The following is an 18781-nucleotide window of genomic DNA, read 5'->3' as shown; positions in this document are numbered from 1 at the left end:
ATTGATAAATTATGATTGAACTCTTCAATGAGATGTTTAAGCCGATACTAGATATGATCACAGTGATATGTTTATGATTTACATAGAGTAGGATTGATCGAGGAAACTGAGCCAACTATTCTATTCCCCCCCCCCTGTCTGAGCTCCTAGGGTAAGGAATTGATATGGAGGGCTCTTGGGGTTGAGGGATCTCTAGCCAATATGGTATCACCCCTATATGTAACCCATAAGGTTGGAGATGTTTGTCCCCTATCTTGGTCTATGCAAAGTATACCCTAGTTAGCATCATACCCACAAGTTGGGCTTGTTGGGATTAACTCCTCGTATGGCCAGTAGGTTGAGGGAGTTCTTGGAGGTATAAAATCCAATCTTATTATGATTTAGGTGTTCTACCACATGACTCTTGAGGGTCATTATTGGCAAGATCAGTGGGCAATGGGATGGATGAAATATTGTTGATTGGCATAGGGTGCAAGATGTTTTCTCCCTTACTCTATGACTCTTATTACTCAACATAGGGTGTTAGATGGTTGCTCACCTATGGAATGAATTAGGGTGAGAGTGTTCCATAGGACCTTCCTCATTTTCATTAGATTCCGGGTTGATACTGAGCTCCTCGATGTGGATTCAAGTTGAGATGTGCTCCCTCATGTTGTTCGAGATTGAGATGTGCTCCCTGATGTCGTTCCATATTGAGATAAGCTCTCTGATGTTATTGATGTGAAATGAGGGTGGTAGCTTAAGCTCCCCTCTCATGTCAAATTATGCTTCTTTTAAATTCGAGAGTGTTTATCATATGAGGAGAGACAATCAATAGATAAGAAAGAATAAACATATATGAACAATGAGGATATTTGATGATGATATTCTTGAGATAGGATATGTTTTGATTAGAGGATACTTGTGATGATTACATGATGCAGTTGGAATTTCTCCCTAGCTGAGAGGGAGTGTTAATTTGGAAGCTTAGTGAAATTCTAATCATAGGACTAGATTCATTTTTTTGAGAGGACCAATTTAGACTATTGAAGTGTTCAATTTGGACAAGGAAAAGTGTATTTTTGAATTAAAGTCCACATATGCACAAAAGGACAAGTCAGCCCAAAAGATAAACTCGACACCCATGGATGGCCATAAATAAAAGTCAAGTGACCCTCATATGGACATCGTCATTATTATTATTATTCTTTACCTCAGTTTGGCTCACACAAGTCTCAGGATGGGTCATGGAGATTAGTTCATACAAGTCTAAGATTATAGGGTTCAAAGCTCACACATGTGTTTAGGGTTTTTGGTTTCTAGTTGCATGGATGACATAAGAGATCTTCAGTCACAATTGTAGGAATGAAGACTCATGCATATTGTTAGAGGCTTCAACCACACACACATTCACTCTGTGTGTGCGATTGGAAGCTAGGGTTTGAATTTTGAAGTTGACTGCATATTTTGTCACTTGACCGCAAAGTTCGATAGTCGACCGCAGGCTTCTGAGTGAGGGTTTTGATTATGAGTAATGCTAGGTTCATTTATTACATATGGTTTAATTAATTATTGTTGGATAGTCTTGTGGATAAGGAATGGATCATTGTACTCTTTTTTGCTGAATCATTCAATGACAATCTAATAAGAAGAAGAATTTAAAAGGGTTTTCCCCGTAGTGGATTTTTCCATAGTCTTCGATCAATCCTGGTCTCTCTATGTGTGAATTATTTTCTTCTATTGTTCCTTTATGTTCCACTGCATTGATGATGATATTTTTCTTTCTATATAATTGCATATGTTGTTGAATAATGTTATGATGTTGTGGGGTGAATTTAATATTTAAATGAAGAAATGAAAAATTTTAAAGCAAATACCAATATATCCCTGAGACAATTTAAAAAATTAAAGGTAAACTTGAGGTGAAATGAGCTTGAAACTTTTTAATTTGTTGAAAATTGAGGAAATTATGACAAAAGGTAGTGTTGGCTTGCCATTCCTATCCTACCATTCATTTTATCTATGGTTCTTTACTTTTCCCAAAATGTTTCATCCCTCATATCGTATCATCCTTCTACCATACATCAAAAAAACATTCCCTTAATCCATTATCCTTCCCATATTCTCAATCTAAATTGAAGGAGGACCAAATCAAATTAGGCAGGGAATTGATTATTCTACAACATTGTTGATTGTTATACAAGTATATTCATCCCTTAATCATAGCTAGTAGGACCAATGGCCTACTCTATCTTGTTTGCATGATGACATGAAAACATGTAGGCATGTGGGAGTTGTTGAGTTGTAGCCTTGCCATATTTTTCACCATTTAAAACATTATTTTTTATCATTTTACCTCACCTCTTCACTCATTCATTACCATTCTTATTTTATTTCTTCATGAATATACCACAATAAGTTCAAAAGTGATAAGGTTGCTAATTTCCATTTATTTCTTTATTTTTAATGAATTAGAGAGGACTATGGTTTCTTTTGCTAATGAAAGTTTAGAGTTTAGTTCCAAATTCCAGTAGTGGAATCATTCAACGAGATATGTTAAGCCACTTCTAGAAAAATAAGGGGGCATATTTTCTATTCCCCATATTCCCAACATGGTTCTACTTTCCTTGGAATGCACCCTCGTCACACATGTGAAGCTATAGAATTTAATTAAGGTTTTTCTCCAAATTTGTAGTAGTTTTGAAACAACCAACTTTCCCCTTGATTTATACCCAACAAATAAGAATCTCAAAACAGTGAAAAATGGATTTCATGTGTAGCATAGAAAATTGAGTATGATGCAATTCATTTTCAAAAATTTGAAATGTTTTGGGAGTTAGGGATAGATATTTAATGCCAATATGCCCAAATTGTAGTTATGCCAAGAATTGATAAAAAGTCAAAATCAATGCCCAATTTGGAAAAAAAGAGGATAAATTGGTTATTCTCCTAATTTCCTTTGGGCTTCTATAGTTTGGATTACTTTTACATGAGTATATTAACCTCCTTGTTGAGTTCTCACCTGCTCAAATAAGTTTGATATTGTTTTAATTACTTCTCGAAGAACAATATGTTGTTATAATGTTTTTGTATATTGTTAGAATTTGTCAAGAGTGATATTGTCCTCCTTTCTATATAAATAAGAGGAATATATAGACTATGGGGGTATAAATACATAGGAAGAGGCTAAGGGCCTGATACTGTAGTAATTTTGTACTCTATTTTATTATGGAATATAATATCCATTTATGCATAACTATTTATTGAGTTATGGATTTGAGACTTCTGCGATTTGTATTCTGTGTGGTTGTGTCTTCCGGATTCATCGCATCTGTTGTTTAAGTGCATCGACGTTTCGAACCAGCCTCTGTGGTTCATCATCAGGATGAGATTTATTGAAGAAGTCAGAGATGGGATTAGGTGAATAAATAGGTGAAGAAAAGGGAGCGTGCAGGACCGACAAGATTTAGATAAGAGAGGTTTATTAACTAGGTTTAGGTAAAATTTTAATTTTTAATTTAATTAATTAATTAATTTTTTTAATTATTTTCTTACTATTATCATTTATCTTTTTAATTATTTTAAAATGTGTTTAAATCTTTTTTGGCTATATTATTTTATTTTATTTGTATATTTATTTATATTTATTATGTTTTGACATAATTTGTTTTATTTATTAAACTAATTTTTGATTTAATGTATTAAGTTTTGTTGAAGCTTATTGTTTTAATGTATTAAGATATATGCATATGTATATTGATTTATTATATATTAAGTTTTGATTTAATATATCTTGATTTATTATATATTAAGTATTGATTTAATATATATTAATTAATATATATATATTGATTTGTTATATATTAAGTTTTGATTTATTATATATTGTTTTAATGTATTAAGATATATGTATATATATATTGATTTATTATATATTAAGTTTTGATTTAATATATATCGATTTTGATATATGTTATGTCTCGTTTTATCGATTCCTCTAGTTTTGGTAATATGTCTTGATTTATTATATATTAAGTATTGATTTAATATATATTGATTAATATATATATTGATTTGTTATATATTAAGTTTTGATTTATTATATTGTTTTAATGTATTAAGATATATGATTATATATATTGATTTATTGTATATTAAGTTTTGATTTAATATATATCGATTTTGATATATGTTATGTCTTGTTTTATTGGTTTTATATGTTATGCTTTGTTTTAATGAATGTTGATTTTAATCTAGGTTATGTTTTGTGTTATTGTATATTGATTTAATATATGTCATGTTTTGTTCTATTATATATTATGTTTTGTTTTGATGTATGTTGATTTTAATGTATATTGTGTTTTGTTTTCTTATATTGTGAATATTGATTTTGCTTTAATATATATTATGTTTTGTTTTATTGTAATGTGATGTGTATTTATTGATTTAATGAGTGTTAAGATTTTGTTATAATATTAATTTAATGTTGTATGGTATATATAATTTATTGGTTGATTTAATGTTGTTATGAGATATATCTTTTTTGTTATGATACTTATTATGATATATATATCTTTATAGGTTCTTAATATATTATGATATATATATCTATATTAAATTTAATATTGTAATGATGTAAATATTATTTAATATGTTAGGAATTTTATGTTGGAAATTAAATTAATTATATTGGGAATTAAATTAATTGGATATGGTGAAGGGCATGCTGCAATATGAAGGTAAGGGAAGAAGATCGGACATAGGGATGAAAAGGGGAGATGGAAATGGAGGACTAGGTAGTGGTGGAATCCTTTATTATTGTGGGAATCCAATTTTCGCTTATCTTCCAACCGTCATCGCGATTTAGGTTATCAGGATGTTTTCGTATTTCAATAGCTTCTCTGAATTTTCTATGGTGGTAATGCTCAATTCTGGCCATGACACGGGAGTCTTCGATGCAAATGTGGTGATTGGTTTTGCTTGAGTGTTCAGCGAAGGCAGAGGTTTTGGATCGGTTATGGTTAATATCCGCAGCATGCTCTTGAATTCTTGTTAATATAGATCGACCAGTTTCCCCAATGTATGACTTTCCGCATGAACAAGGGACCAAGTAGACCCCTTTGTGGTGTTTAGGGTTAATAGGATCTTTCACTGATTTAAGGCATCTACTGATTGTTTTCAAAGGTTTGAATGTGGTTTTTATTTTGTTCTTTCTTAAGATGTGAGCGATTTTATCTGTGATGCCTTGAATGTAAGGGAGGTGAATAGAACAAGCATAATCATCCCTATGATGTTTGTTCATGGGATTTTCAATTTTCTTGAAAGCCTTGATCACTTGGTGTCTTTTGTATCCATTCTTCTTGAAGACTTTTAAGAGATGGTTCTTTTCTTGCTCAAAATTGTCATGATCTGAGATGCGCATGGCCCTTGTTGCTAAGGTGTTTAGTACCCCGAGTTTCTGAGCTGGATGATGGTGAGAATTGGCATGTAGGTAGTGTTCGGTGTGAGTTTCTTTGCGATAGACTTGGTGAGAAATAGTGCCATCTTGGTTCCTTTTGATGAGGATGTCAAGGAAGGGAAGACAACCATTTTCTTCTACTTCCATGGTGAACTTGATGAAATCTGATTGACTGTTAAGGTGTTCAAGAAATTCATTTAGTTTTTCCTTTCCATGAGGCCAAATGACATAAGTGTCATCAACAAATCTTTTCCATAATTTGGGTTTTAGGGGGGCAGATTCAATGGCCTTAGTTTCAAAATGTTCCATGAATAAATTGGCAATGATGGGAGACAGGGGTGATCCCATGGCCACCCCACATGTTTGTTCATATATTTCATCTTTGAAGCTAAAAAAGGTGGATTTTAAACAGACTTCAACTAATTTAGCTGTGTTGGTGTCAGTAATTTTGTGCACAACCTCCATGGCTTCATTTATAGGAATGTTGGTATAAAGGGCTTTTACGTCAAAGCTTACTAAGACGTTCTTGATTCTATAAGCATGCTACAGAACCACTTTTGAGAGAAGTGAGCGCCCCCTTCATCTTAGAAGTAGTGCCTTTAATATGTATATTTTGTGTGATAGCTAAATTTAATTTACTCTTTGTTTAACTAGTATCATGGAGTTTGAACTTTTTGCTGCAAGTGTGACACAAATCAGTAGTTAAAGCATGGTTTTGATATTTCTATTATGTTGTGTGTTATTTTGTTAAGGAATTTTTAACAAATTTCTCATGTTGTACAATCATCAGTTTAATTGGTGGTTCTCTGAATAGAGGAACTGTCATAGCCATTGCCTATGAAACCTCTTTCTCATCAATTTTGCTAATAGAGAATGCTCATGCGAAATGCTTTGTTGCAGATCTTGGCTTTCTTTTCATTATTCATGTTGTAGACCAAAAAATGCCAATCTAATTTCTAGAGTGAACTAAGACGTAGTATTGTCAAGTTTAAAACATTATACTCAACCGACAATGCTATAAAGTGTTTTCAGAGTACTATAGTCATCATGCAATGTTGCCTTAGCAATTCATTGTATAGTCATCATGCAATGCTACCTTAGCAATTCATTGTTATATGAAAAGTCATTTTTCGAGGGTTATGCTTCACTGTTAATTTGGGAAGTGGTGTGATAGTTAAAAATTTTGAACACTTTGAGAACAACTCTGCATATATATTTCCTAGCACTTCATAATCTTACCAACCTTAGTTGATGATAAAATGTAATGGAATTATTACCATATGATTCAACCCACGAATAAAAAGTATGTAAATTCATCGAAACCCTTATATATCCTTACATACGAACCACAAGTTTGGTATGGAAAATTAATTCAACATCTTCTAAAATTAAATTTCAACCACTTAAATCTTGATGATGCAACTCTACTTTTAAGAAAATTGGAAAAAGTATGACATATCTTGTAGTGTTTATAGATGATCTATTGATAACAAGGAATAATCAAAAGCTATATTTCATCCATAAAGAAAGAATCGAAGAAAGGTTTTGAGATGACAAATTTCAGACACCTTCACTACTACAACGACATTGAGTGACTCAAAATTTGAAGTACATACTCATTTACCAAAAGAAATACATTAGAGTATTGTTGAATAGGTTTGTCCTGGTTGACGGTACGCTTCTCTCTACTCCAATGGTGCATGATTTGAGCCTCACATCAAAAGAACCAAATTGAATTTAAGGATGAAACCAAATACAAATGACGTGTGGGAAATATTATTACCCTTACCACCATGTTACCATACATTTCATTCACCATTGAGATTTTTTCTAGGTTCATGGAAAATCCTTGTGAAGGACATTAGTTTGTTGCAATGAAATTTCTAAATTACTTACAAGGAACAAAATACTTTGGAGCTAAATAATATAAGACTGATGACTTCAAACTAGCTGGGATTCAAATATAATTTGATGGGGATAATGAGAATGGAAACTCTACATTAGTATACATCGTTAGTCTTAGATTAGAAACTATCTCCTCGAGATCACATAAACAATCCATTCCATTATATTCCACCATACAGGTAGAGTATGTGGCTACTATAGAAGTGATGTAGGAGATTGTGTGGCTTGGGAACATATTAGAGGATTTGTAAGAGAAACATGTGAATGCTACTCCACTTATGATTAATAACACTTTTTGCAATCAAGTTGGTCAAGAATCCTAGATTCCATGATTGAACTAAACACCTCAACACAAATTTCCATTTGATTCAACATCATGTAGAGGCCATGAAAATTCAACTAATACATTATTCCATAAGTGAGAAAATTGTACACATTTTCACCAAAGTTCTTGGAAGAGACAAGTTTTAAAAGATGTTTAGACTTACAAACACTCCATTGGATTAAGAAGGGATTGTTAGATACCTAAAGCTTGGGATTATGATATTTTTTAAATAGTATTGTAAATAGTAAGTTAGGAATATGAACAATCATAAATGAATGTCAAAGTCACTTGAGAGGTTTTAGAAGATGAAATCAAACATCATCTCCTCTACGAATTTATGTATGGCTCGTATTAATGAAAAAGACACAATCTATAGAGTTATTTAATCCTGGTGCTTGACAAAATGAGGGGTTCCCTTGGACCTATTATTTCCATGTTGATTCAATTAACTTCACTACATCTAGGTCATGCAATTAGATAGGGTTTTATTGAAATTGGATAGTCCCCTAAATAAGTTATACATGCTTGTGGACTGAGCAACATCATCATACTTTTAGAGAATGTTGAATGGAGGGTTAAAGAGGATATTTGTATTTTGTCCAATAATAATGTATTTTCGATGAAGAAGTGATATAGGCTTCTCACTATTTGACACATATGTAGTTTTTAGTTTGTCATAGTGTAATTGCCATTCCTTCATTTTGCATCATGTAAGTATGAGTTTAAAACCAAGTTATCCACTACCTCTCTAATTAGATCTCTAACAAACATTATTCCTCTCTTTTCTATTATTGATAAAACCATATTTAGATCTCCAACCATTATTTTGTGAATAGAAATATCTGATTCCCATGCCCTTAGATGGTGTTCTAACATCATTTCTTATCCATGTAATCACTTTGGGCATATATATTATAAAGGAAGACATGCTTAGTATAGCTTTAGATATATAATTTTGAATCTAATGCTATATAATGATCATTTGGATATAGTAAATATTTCACTGGTCCCATAAAGTATAGATGTCTCTTGAGGTTTCTTGGGCACCTGTTTCCTGGCATTCTCTCTATATTGATTTTCTTAGATCCAATATAGTGTCTTATTCTAATTTTTCCTTTTGTTAGAAAATTATGGCCAACCTCCCTCTCTACCTTTTTTAGGTACTTGATTTCTTCCACATCAATTTCACTACCCATTCCCTTCATATACTAAGATAAAATTTTCATTTCTTAATGCTTGATATTATTGAACTTTCCCTTAAGGATTCAATTTTGATTGTATTCCAATATTATTTTCCTTATTAGCAACATCTATTTCTCTTTGCCTGTCTTTTGACTTGGTTAATTTGGAATTTTGTCATCCTTTTCCTCCTCCTTTGTTTTTTGTTAAGACTCTTTTTTGTTTTGCTACCACTTTGAGAAGAGGCTAGAGGATTTGAGACACTATAATAATTAGGATGAAGATCAAAGTTCATAGCAAAAGAAAAGATGGGTTGTAAAATAGTTAATTATTAATGAAAGTGAAGAAAGAGTAAATGATAAAAACAAATACACCACAAATATAAAAAGATAAATTAAAAAATAATGGCATAATAATTAAAAATAAATAAATAATTAATATATACATCATATACCTTTAACCTCAGAGATAATCTCCAGCAACACTTTCCTTCAAAGGCTAAAAGTAAACTAGTGGTAGGAACACTTTCCTTACAAAATTAAAAGGAACTAGTCTAGAAGTAAAGTTGACTAGGCACTAGGAATGAAATCCCCCTTTCTCATTGCTAATATGCATTTTATCATAATTTTTTTTCTAAAAATGTTATGAGAGGGTTGATTGTTATTAGGATATTTTAATACTATTTTTGAATTCTATATTAATTTAGATTTATTTTAATTCTTGATTTAGTTTTGAGAGATCAAATCTCTTAAAATGTAAATCTTTCTTAAAATGTCAAATTAAAAAAGATTTGCATTTTACAAAATTTGAAATTTTTGGACATTTGATAAATTTATATTTAAAATAAATCTGAATTCATTTAATAGTTTTTGATAAATTTATGATTAAAAAAAATCTAAATTCTTTTAATAGTTTTTTATAAAATAGAAATATGTTCATTATTAACCACTTTTAATAAATGGTTACATTTGTATAGGAAGATTTCTAACTCTTCTACATTTTGGAGTTTATGGAAGATGATCTTGTTCTTCTATTGTTTAAAATTGGTTTTTGAAAAGATAAATAGATTTAGTATAGAAAAACTATCTAGACACTCCAAGGCAATGGAATTGTGCAAGATTCACTAAAAACCCTGTAAAATATAGAAAAATTATTAACTTTATTTTAAGTATGTTAAATGCTCTCGGCTACTATGAAATACACCTTATTAATTTTCTTAATGAAGTTTAATTGTTTACTATTGTAAAAATTATATTACCATGTGAGAATCTAGAATAAGACATAGTACCAGTGGTTGATATCAAAGATCTTGGATGTTGATAATTATTTTTTTTTGGCATGGGATGGAGTAGAAGAGTCTATGATTATTTTAATTTTAAGGGTTTTTTGAAATTATTTATGTTTAAGATGATGGTTGTTGGTAGTTATTATTTTGGCATATGCAATTAAGTTTTTATATCTCTATTTTTTATTGTTATTTTCAATTTCATTTTAAATAAATTTATATTTGACAAAATATTTTATTAATACATTATTTTCATTTTAAAAATAGGGAGTTAAATTGTTAAATTTTCACATACTATATCATCAATTGCATGATCATCCAAAGATGGAAATGGCGGTTTTCTTAATGAAATTATATGTTTTATTTAACATGTGTATTTATAGAAATAAAATTATAGATATGTAAAGAAAGTTATTTTAGTGTATTTACAAAAATGTCTCTATATATTTATGAAAGAGATATTTTGTAAATGTACATATATGAAATTTTACTTCCATAAATTTCTATATAATATAATTCATTTACCAAAAAAAATTATTAGAGATTTAGAGACTAACAATGTGCAATAAGTGTGATTTGTCCAATGTTTTTATGGTGACCTCATCCATCATGAGAGAGTCATATGAGTAAAGGAGTGTTAAGAGCTTTTTTATAGGAAAATAATGTTGGATAAGTGTCAAAAATTGATTTAAATAAATAATATTTGACCAATTTTTGAAACCAGAAATATTTAAATGTTGGGTTAACTGTCCAAATTTGATTTAATTAAATAAGTTTACTCATATGGCTCTGTGTGGTCCTTGATGATGGATGGAGTCACCATCTAAAAGTTAGACATATCACACATATTACACAATGTTAGTCAGGAAATCTCTAACAATACGGTTAACTTTGGAAATCTCTAATCACTCAAAATATATAGATATTTATACAAACAAATTTCTATATATACATATCTATAAAAAAAACTTACTAGATTTAGGAGCCTAAATATCCTAAACTTATGCTGATTGCAGATTCCAAAAATATTAAAAAATGTAAGAATCAAGAAAAAATTCAATTATTTAATCTCTCTCACTATCAAATTCTAAAATTCTAGAATAAATCTCCCATCAACATAGAAATACCCTCGTAAACACATAATTAACCAAATAAATCTTTTTACATATTCTTTTGCTAAAACTCATCTATAAAACATTCACTTTTATATCATATAATACCGTACCAATTTATATTAGTAAAATTCCTAGCTCGCATGAATGTAATGTGATATGGATCAATTATGCAATAGATCACATCTCGTTGTTATCAATCTTAGTAAGGTTGTTTACTTGACTACTCAAATATCTCTAATGATTTGTTAAGAGAAAGTAGGAAATGGGAACTAGCAACCTTCCTTTAATAATTAAAAGACCTTAATTTTCCTATGAAAGTAAGCGACTAGAATTAAAGACAACAGTACGTGGAAAACTTTATGAGACAATCTAGCTTGAAGTAGCTATAAAACAAAAAGGACATAAAGCAAACCTAACATTGGCATGATTGACCTCATTAGTGAGATTCCGGAAATCCTTCTTTAATTATCAGAAACGATTTTGCTCTTGAATGTGACCAGAACCAGTAAGGACAACCCGGCGAGAAAACTATCTGAGGCAATTAGCTTGAAATAGCTATGACAAAATAACATGAATGCACATTAATGTTGGCCTCACTAATCTTATTGATTGAATCTCACTTAGAACCAACTTTAACTTAACAAGAATAAGGTTCTTACCGGATAAATGTTTTATGAGTGAGATTTAAAATTTGGTTAGAATAGTGTATGGTTTATTTTTTTATTTTTGTATATGATATATGAGGTTGATTGTTAGATATTTTATTTTTTTAAATATTAATTAATTTAAGAAATTTAATTCTATATGACCATTGTCTTAGGTATCTATGATATATCTCTGAAGTATCTTTTGCTGTGAGGAAAGCTTTGGGGTGATTGGGAGTAGCTAGTGTGATCTTTCTTGTTTAATTGTGGTTGTGCTATTTGTGGTGGAGGGTAGTTAGGGTGGTGGACTGAGATTTTAAGGATGGGTTTTCAAGTTTTGGAAGCTATTTGTTTGTCTTGCTTTATAGGGTGCTGGTGACCAGTGCCCACGTGCAGTCTTCTCCTTTTTGGTGGTTTTGTAGTTTTGGTACTTAGTGTGTCCAATCTAAAGATAATGAAACGCTTTCTCTAGCTAGTTCACTTGGTCATGTATAGCTCCACTGACCATAGAATCTATCATTTTCACAATGACCAATCTATGGGTCGCAGGAATGACCATCTTCATAGTTTGGAAGGGTCGAACATATAGATTTCCATATGCATGATCAAGTATGTTTCTTCCCAACTCGCAGTGTACTCCCCCCTCACCCTTGCCCTCTTGATATGCTTCTTTCAGCTATGACCTTTTTTGTTAACCTCAGATATCCTAAGGCTAGAAAGCCTCCCTTAAATAATATATGTAAGTTGTCTTTTTTGGTATTTTCGAGTCCCCAATCACAAAAATTGAATGAGAGAGCTAGGACTTCCCAGATAAACTCTATAAAATACATTTTATTAAAAATCTAATGAAAGCAATTTTGAATGACAAAAAAATTAAATTATTAGTTTATTATAAAATTAATTTTAATGAAATGACAAAAAAAAATAAACTATTAGTTTATTATAAAATTAATTTTAATGAAAATATTTGTACCTTAAATTTATAATTTATAATCTATAATTTAATTACATCTTTTATAAATAAACAATAAAAATTAAATTATTATTTTATAAAATTAATTTTTTTTAAGCTAATATAGACTTTTGGCTATACTATTTTTTTTTTTTTCACTGAAACGGGTATGGTTTATTAATTTGAAGAATAGATTGGACTTACGCCATGGCAGCCATCAATACATTACTTCTATTTCTGTTTCTTTTGCTGTTACAATATTCAGGATCCTATGGATTACAGGGGTGAATAGAGCTTTCGCCATTTATGAGGAGTTGTCCTTTCCCAGGCTTTTGAGGATATGGAGGAATTTGTAGGAATCGAAGTCAAGCAGGACTTTCTCTAATATGTTCAAAGATTTGTTGAGACTTGCATTGTTAAATAGTTTTCCCGTGTTTAAATTCTTTATTAAGATCTCCGAGTCTCCAAAAGCTTGGAATTCTTTGTCGCCTCTATCTCTCGCTATTTGACAAGCTTTGAGGAGACCTTGGATCTCTGCCTCATTGTTGGTTTTCTACCCGATGCCCCAGCAAAAGCTGTCCCTTCTTGTACCAGCATAGATGACCCCTCCAGCTCCTGCTGTCCCGGGATTGCCTTTGGAGGCTCCGTCAAAGAAAATCGTGGTTATTTTTTGTTGTTGCCACCATTCTTGGAAGTTGAATTCGGAGTCTCTTTTGCGCCATTCCGGATTCACTGCATGAGGGGCTGTTAACTGCTTTCGAGAATGGGGGGAGAAGGGGCCTAGCCACCTCTCTTCTTTGGGGAGAAGCAAAGAGTCTTCTGAAAAATATTGTTGTTGGGTTGCTTCAAGGAGAAGGGATTTGGCCTTTACTGCTGCCAAGAAAGGAGCTTGCAGCTTATCATTGAATAACAGGTCATTCCGGGTCAGCCAAATCTACCAGCATACAAACTTGGGGATAGGGTTCCAGACTTTTCTCCAAATAGACTTGCTGGGTATTTTGTTGGGGTAGCATTGATTCCATGAGTCAAATAGATCAATAACAGAGTTATAAGAGGGGATTGTGATTTGTAGCTCTTGTAGGATGAGTCCCCAAACTTCTTTGGAAAACTTGCATTCCATAAAGAGGTGTGTGGCTGTTTCTGAGCTACTTCTACACAGCTCGCATCTATGCGGCAGAGCTATGCTTTTTTTAATCAGATTGTCTCTAGTTAACAGCTTGTTGTGGACCGGCGTCTAAAAGAAGAAGTTTTCTTTGGGTAGAGCTAGCAGTTCCCAAACTTTCTTCCAAAATTCTAGCGGTTTACTGTTGTTCCTGTTTGGTTGAAGGGCATTATAAGCTACAGCTATTGTATAAATTCCAGATCGCCCCCATCCCCATCTATCCTTCTTCTTTATGTTCACTGGGGCCGCTTCCTCTAACACTTCTTCAAGGACACTCTTCTGCTGATTTAACCACTCTGGAACTCCAAAGAAGTCCGAGCCTTGCCAATCATCATGGCAATCCCACTTTGACAAATCATAAAGACTATTAATCCCTATGTGTTCAAGTAAGTTTTTTAACTCTGCAATTTCATCAATTTCCGCGAGGGGGTCACGATCCATTATTCTGTCATGCCATAAATTTATATGTTTGCCACTCCCTGGGATCCTGTACGCCTTGCATATGTAGAAATTCAGAGTTTTGCTACATAATTTCCAGACGTGGGAGCTGTTATTTGTTTGGGTTGTTTGAATACTTCTGAGTGGCGCTTTTTGAACGTATTTTGATTTCAGCATGTCACAGACAGGGTGATTGGGCTCTTTGAAAAGTTTCCATATTATTTTTCCTCCCAACGCCAGGTTGGCTAATGTTGGATCACGAATTTGGAGACCTCCTTCAGAAATTGGGTGCTTGACCACGTCCCATTTCACTAAATGAAATTTGTTTTCATTTCCTTTCCCCCCTGCCAGAGGAAGTCCCAGAGAATTTTAGAGATTTGGTCTGTCACACTTTTTGGGGCGAGAAGGAAGGCAACTTGGCAGATTGGGAGCGCCGATAAGACAGTCTTGATCAGGATGACTTTGCTTGTTTTTGTGAGCCAATATCCTCCCCAACCTGTAATTTTTGTTTTGATTTTTCTGATGATTTCAGACCACAATGACCTCTTATTGAAGCCATTTGTGATGGGGAGACCGAGGTATTCAATCTTTTCCCATTGAGCATATCCTTTAAAGCCAAGCAGATTGGAGATACTTGTGAGCTCTTGCTGCCCAATGTTCCAGCCATAGACTTTGCTTTTTTTTCATTGATAGGGGCTCCTGAGACCCTGCAATATCAATTGAGAACAGAGTCAAAGGCTTTGGCTATTCTAATAGAGGCACCTCCGAGGAGGAGAGAGTCATCCACAAAGAGAGCGTGATTCTGAGCTGGAGAAGTAGGGGAGGGTTTGAGGCCAGGGAGGGAGCCTGAGACTTTTTCAGCTGATAGCTTTCTGCTGAGGGAGTCTGCCATCAGTATGTACAGGAAGGGAGAGAGCGGGCATCCTTGCGTGAGACCTCTCTGAGCTTGGAAAAAAGAGGTAGGTCGACCGTTTACAAGAGGAGCAATTGAGGGGTTATGAGTGCAGGCAATAATAAGATTGACAAAATGGGGGGAGAAGCCAAAGGAGAGGAGGAATTTGTAAAGGAAGGAGTGGTTGACTCGGTCAAAGGCATTGGCTATATCAAGTTTTATCAGCATACCTTTTTCTTTGCGTTGATTGCTTGAGTGGATTATCTCCTGCACATGGATGACATTATCCAAGATGTGCCCGCCTTCTACGAAGCCACCTTGATTGCTGGAGATTAGCCTGTTGAGTAGTGGCTTGATCCTGTTGGCTAGAAGCTTTGCTAGAATTTTATGTGAGGCGTTACAGAGCGATATTGGCCTGAATCTGGCTAATGTTTCTGGATTAGTTTCTTTTGGAATGAGGGCGAGATAGGTGGAATTGGTTCCTCCCCCTACCTTGGCTTTTCCCATGAATCCTTTTATCATCTTTAAAAGATTAGTTTTGATAATGTCCCAGCAAGTCTTATAAAAGTGTATGGTGAATCCGTCAGGCCCAGGGGCCTTGTCCGGATCCATAGACCAAATGACTTTGCTAACTTCTTCTTCAGTGATGGGGTTGATGAGGACAGAATTGTCTTTAGGTCTGACCAGATGAGGAATGTTGGAGAGGAGGTTAGCAGTTTCCTCCTCACTAGCATGGTTTCCTGCAGTATAGAGCTGTCTGAAATGTCTTTCGGCTGCATCTTTTATCTCGCTGAACCCTTTGCAGATCTGCCCCTCTGTGGTTGTTATTTCAGAGATGTGGTTTCTGGAGAGTCTTGCTCGATATTGGCGATGGAAGAAGGTGGTGTTCCAGTCACCAGCCTTCAGCCACAGACTTCGAGATTTGATTCGCCAGTACTCTTCCTCCATCCGGAAAGATCGATATGTTGAGCATTGAGTTTTAACTTCTTTGTCAAGGAGCGTTGGGGTAATATCTCTTCTTTCCATTTCTACTTGCAGAGCCTCTAGGGACTGAACAGTTTCTTTTCTTTGGCTGGTTGGATTTGGGGTAGATTTCTTTATCCAATCCTTCAAGGCTTGCTTTGTGGCTTTGAGCTTTTGTTCCCACACATAACTGGAGGACCCAGTGACTGGTTTTGCCCATGCGGTTTTCACTGTATCTATGAAGCCTTCCCTTTCTATCCAAAGAGGGCTAAATCAAAAGGGAATTGGGCCGAGGTCTTCTTCATCTTCCAGAATGAGCTGGACTGGCTTTTGATCTGAGTTCAATTTGGGTAGGATTTTTGTGATGATTATCTTCTTGTTCATCATCAGTGTACCTTGGGCTAAAAATCGGTCCAGTCGAGCAGAGATATGATCCTCACCCACTCGGTTGTTGGACCATGTGTAGAACCCTTTGACCAGAGTGAAATCGAGAAGATCCCACTACTGGATGAGGTCTTCCACCATGGGGAGCATGGGGTCTCTGTTATTAGTTCCTCCCCTTTTTTCTTTAGCTTTTAAGACTATATTTAGATCCCCGACAAGAATGATATTACTAGGGGAGTGCTGCTCAAGAAATTCAATGAGGGAATTCCAATAGTCCCTCTTTTCAGAATACAGGACAGGTACATAAAGATTAAAGAGGGAGATGGTTAACTTACTTGTGCAGTGCGTTAGTTCTGTGTAGATCCAGTGCTAGGTCTCATGATATTTGTTCAACTAGAAGAGATCCTCTATCCAAAGAGTTTCCAGCCCTCCAGATGAGCCTCTTGCGCTGACTGCTCTTCCTGTGATTTTATTCCATTTCTTCTTGCTGATGTCTAGTAGGGCTTTCCCCTCTATCTTAGTCTCTTGGAGCATTAGAATGTTTGAGGGTTCTATTTTGAGAAGATCCTTGACCGCTTCTGCTTTCGAGGGGTTTCTGATACCTCTACAGTTCCAAGAGACGAGGTGCATTATTTACCAGGGGTGGGATGGGAGCCTCCCTTAGGGGGCCTGTTCCTGGAATTTCTCCCGATATACATCTCTATTGTAGGCTGACACCCTTGAGTTTTGAGCCTTTCCGCCTCCTCTTCCCTTGCTTCCTTATGGGATTTCCTTCCGACTTTTCTTGTAGGTTTCTCGAAGGTTTCCTCCTCCGAGGAGTCAGAGCTTTCAGCTAGTTTTTTCCTTGCTACTTCTGCATATGAGGGGTTGGCCGGGCTTCCTTGGGAGGCTTCCAGATGAGCCATTTTTTCATCTTCTATGTTGGTGATAGGAGGATCGATTTGATCCAAATTTTATGGGGCTATTGTGGCTGACTTGCTCTGGTTGTTTTCTTTGCCATTTGAGATCTTTTCTTGGGTGGGGTTGGAACTACTTGGAGTCTCTTTTGGAGTGCCTTTCCCGTTGCCTTTCTTCTGATTGGTGGTTTTTTGTACTTGGGTCCATTGCTCGCCATTCTGTTTGTCTCGCTGTTCTTCCGCCTTTTTCTTGCAATGTTTGGCAAAGTGCCCATAGCCATGGCAATGTCTGCATTTAAATGGCAGTTGTTCATAATCCAACTCTTAGACATGCATCCATCGTACGACTGTAAGTTTTATGGATTCCGGCAAACCCTCCTCCAGGTCGACTTCGACACAGATGCGTGCACATGAATATTGATCTTTTCTTACCACCTGATCTATGTATTTTCCTAGGCCATTTTTGATGATCAGGAGAGACTTCTCATTCCAGCAGTGTAGGGGGAGGTGGGGGAGCTGCACCCACACTGGTACAGCGGATGGGACATCTTGGGTTGGGTCGAAATATGGCGACCATTTGTTAAGGTATAGACCTTGGGGGCCCATAAAATAAGGTCCTTTTGTGAAGATTAAGCTTCTATCCTCTACACTTTCAAAAATGAAGATGAAAAAGCCGTTGCCTACGAAGTAGCTTTTTATTCCTTCTTTGATTAACGGCTTCCAATTCCTTTGTGTCCAGTCCTCTACCGACTTGGGTGAAGGCCAGAGGCCCATGAACTGGCCTATGAGGCCTTTCTTAGTGAGGTTCAGAGCTGCTTTACAGGTTTCTTCTTCAGAGCTGCTTTACATGTTTCTTCTTCAGGAAGGGCTACCCTCGGGATGGATTCCATCTTCTTGATGAACTTCTGCTGATTGACTGAGGGCGGGTGCTTGCAGCTCGAGGCGATCATCGCTTTGAAAGCGGTCACCTCTGGGGAGGGGACACGGGAGGGTCCAGTGGGTCCGGGTCCCCTCGGGGCAACATGGCTGGGCGTAGCTGATCTAGTCAAGCAAGCGCACAGTAGGGAGTAGCTTCGCGCAGCGAGAGAAGGTTGTCACGGTGGTGATGGCTGTCATGGTGGTGATGGAGGCCGAGGTCAAATGGATTGGGATCGGGCGAGCCGAGCAGCAGGAGGCTCCCACGGGGGGAGGCCGCAGGAGGCAG

At 35.0% G+C, this 18781-nt stretch overlaps 1 protein-coding gene across 1 annotated transcript in view; it reads right to left on the bottom strand.

The window, feature by feature from the left end:
* LOC149255386 (long-chain-alcohol oxidase FAO4A-like) overlaps window positions 1-18781 on the bottom strand; it is a 207003-nt gene that overhangs the window by 186437 nt on the left and 1785 nt on the right. The window lies entirely within an intron of this gene.

This window comes from Pinus tabuliformis, chromosome 7, assembly GCF_031772625.1.
Source record: "Pinus tabuliformis cultivar Carrire ecotype Pingquan chromosome 7, CPIR1, whole genome shotgun sequence".
Taxonomy (NCBI): domain Eukaryota; kingdom Viridiplantae; phylum Streptophyta; class Pinopsida; order Pinales; family Pinaceae; genus Pinus; species Pinus tabuliformis.
This window is presented reverse-complemented; position numbering and strand designations above follow the sequence as displayed.